The sequence below is a fragment of the Felis catus genome, chromosome A1 (genome assembly GCF_018350175.1).
Source record: "Felis catus isolate Fca126 chromosome A1, F.catus_Fca126_mat1.0, whole genome shotgun sequence".
NCBI classification, from domain to species: domain Eukaryota; kingdom Metazoa; phylum Chordata; class Mammalia; order Carnivora; family Felidae; genus Felis; species Felis catus.
Window position 1 is genome coordinate 3,334,377 of NC_058368.1, and position 3,113 is coordinate 3,337,489.

Genomic DNA, 3,113 nt, shown 5'->3' on the forward strand with positions numbered 1-3,113 from the left:
GGAGAGAGAGAGATGGAGACAGAGAATCTGAAACAGGGGGGGCATCTTTATCTCTAGTAACTTTATTCCTAACAACTGAAAGCCGAAACAAACCCAATGTCCTTCAACATGAGAAGGGGTGAATAAAGTATATTTATATTACAGAATGCCACACAGCAACAAGATAGCAGACATTAATGTGGATGGATGTAAAAATATAAAGATGATTGAAACAATCCAAATAGAAAATTGTACATCATGTCCGATGCCATTTTAATGAAGTTCAAGGACAGGCAGGATAAACAGAGGGTACTAGAGGTTAAACCAAGTAACCTCTGGAAAAGTGCTACTGAGTGGGAAGGAGAGTTTGGAAACCCGCTTGAGTACAAGAAATTTTGTCTTTCTTCATCGGAGTGGCGGTTACACCTGCTAATTACCTCTAACGAGCCCTCAAGCTGTATACATTAGTGCATGTTACTGTAGGCATATTATACTGTAATATTTCTTTTGAAACAGAAAAGCGTGTTTTCAAAGCATGCGGAATCCAGAGTGACTAGGTACAGTGGGTATTCAGCTGGGGAGCGTAACTCTATACTGAAGAGATCACAAACTCGCCACCGATGTTGCTAGAGTGGGATACAGAATCAGAATTCAAGGACAAACAAAATAAGTAGCGTCTAATTCTAAAATAACGATTCCTTGAATTTTATAGGTGTAGGTCGCAATTAGAATCCTTTTCAGGGCCTGTGAAAGGCAGCATTGTGGGGCGCTTGGGTGGCTCAGGCTGTTAAGTGTTAGACTTGATTTCTTCAGCTCAGGTCACGATCTCACGGTGGTGAGAGCGAACCCTGCCGTGGGCTGCACACTGGACAGAGAGCCTCCTTAAGATTATCTGTCTCTCTTGCTCTCTCTCCTCTCTCTCTCCCTCTGCCCCTCCCCCACACGTTCTCTCTCTCCCTCCCTCTCTCTCTCTCTCAAAAAAGGGCAGGATTGCAATTGGTGTCCAAGGCTATGTTTGCCTTAATGCCTACGTGACTTTAAAATAGCAACTTTCTTATAAAACTTAGAGTGTTCCACACACAACACAGTACTAGTGTGGGGTCAAAACATGTGGACAGCAAGGCCTCTTGTGAACTCTCTAATCCTACTAAAAAAACGAAGATTATTACTATTATTATTTGACCGGAACTGATGTTGCAATGTGTGATGAGGACAAAGATCCAAGTTTAAAATAAAGGAAAGAGTTTAGGGAGCAAGGGACCTTTGAGAATTCTGACGTGAGAGTTCCTATTTATTTTTAGCTACCGTAACATCCCAGGAGAAGCACTTATCAATTATTATAGAGCTCTTTTGATACCACAGAATCATATGTATTTGGGGTTAGGTAATACCCATATATATATACATATATATATATATTTTACTGGGATATATTATATCCTAACGTGGCATTAAGAAGCAGATAGTTAATAGGTTGGTTTTACCCACATTAAAAAGAAATGTTCACACTGGAAAAGTGGAAAAAATCAGCAAATGAGATACTTAGTGTTTTTATTTTTGTTTTGTTTTGTTTCCATCTTTGTTGAGATATAGTTGATACACGACATTACATTTTGTGGGTGTAAGGTGTGCAATGTGTTGACTTAATACACTTAATGTATTGCAAAATGAATACCATCTTTGCAGAAGTTAACGGCTCTATCTCGTCATGTAATTACCATTTCTTTCTTTTTTTTAAGTTTACTTATTTATTTTGAGAGAGAGAGAGGGAGCAGGGGATGGGCAGAGAGAGGGAGAGAGAGAGAGCGAGAATCCCAAGTAGTCTCTGCTCTCCAAGCGTGGAGCCCAATGCAGGGCTCAAACCCACGAATCACAAGATCACATGAGATCAGGACCTGAGTCAAAACCAAGAATCAGACGCGTAACTGACTAAGACACCCAGGTTCCCCCTACTATTTCTTTTTTGCAGACAGAATATTTAAGATTTACTTCTTTTGCTACTTTTAGGTATATAATTCAGAATAATTAACTGTAATCATCAAGCTATGCATTAGATCTCCAGAAATTATTCTTCTTATAACTGGACGCTTATGGTCTTTGATCAACACATCCTATTTCTTTCACCCTCCAACCTTGGCGACCAGCTTTCTAGTCCCCGTCTTTAGGAGTTCAGCTTTTGTTAGATTCCACACACCAGTGATAACATCCAGTATTTGTCTGTCTGTCTCTGATTTATTTCACCTCGCGTGATGCCCATAGGTCATTCCATGTTTCCATACACGTTCAGATTTTCTTCTTCCTTATGGCTGAATAATATTACATTGTGCATATAAACCACATCTTCTTTATTCATCCATTTACAGATACTTAGGTATCTTTAAAAAATTTTTTTTAATGTTTATTTATTTTTCAGAGAGAGAGAGCGTGAGCAGGGGAGGAGCAGAGGAAGAGGGACACACAGCATCCCAAGCAGGCTCCAGGCTCTGAGCTGTCAGCAAAGAGCCCAACGCAGGGCTTGGACTCACAGACCCCGAGATCATGACCTGAGCTGAAGTCGGACGCCCAACCGACTAAGCCACCCAGGCGCCCCCGGTTGCTTATACATCTTGGCTGTTAGTAAGGCTGCAACATTGGGAGTGCAGATATCTCTTCAAGATCTTGTTTCCATTTCGTCTGTATATATACCCAAAATTAGGATCTCTGGATCATATGGTACTTCTGTTTTTAACATTGCGAGGCATCTCAGTATTGTTTTCCATAGTGGCCACTCTGGTTTACATTCCCACTGACAGCACACAATGGTTTCCTTTTCTCAACATGCTTGTTATCTCTTACCCTTTGAGAAGCTCAATAAATGCCAAGCAAGATAAAGGCAAAAAAACAAAACCAGAAAACAAAACATACCAAGACATCATAATGAATGTGCTGTAAACCAACAATGAAGTGCATATCATTAACGCAGGCTGTTTCACACAACGATTCATTTCATGCAAGTAAGCAAAGGTAAGAATGACTGCTGATCTCATGAGAAACCATGCGATGTGCAAGAACTGAATAACATCCTTAACATGAAAATAAAAATGACAGGCGTGTGCCTGGGTGGCTCAGTCAGTTGGGCGTCCAACTTTGGCTCA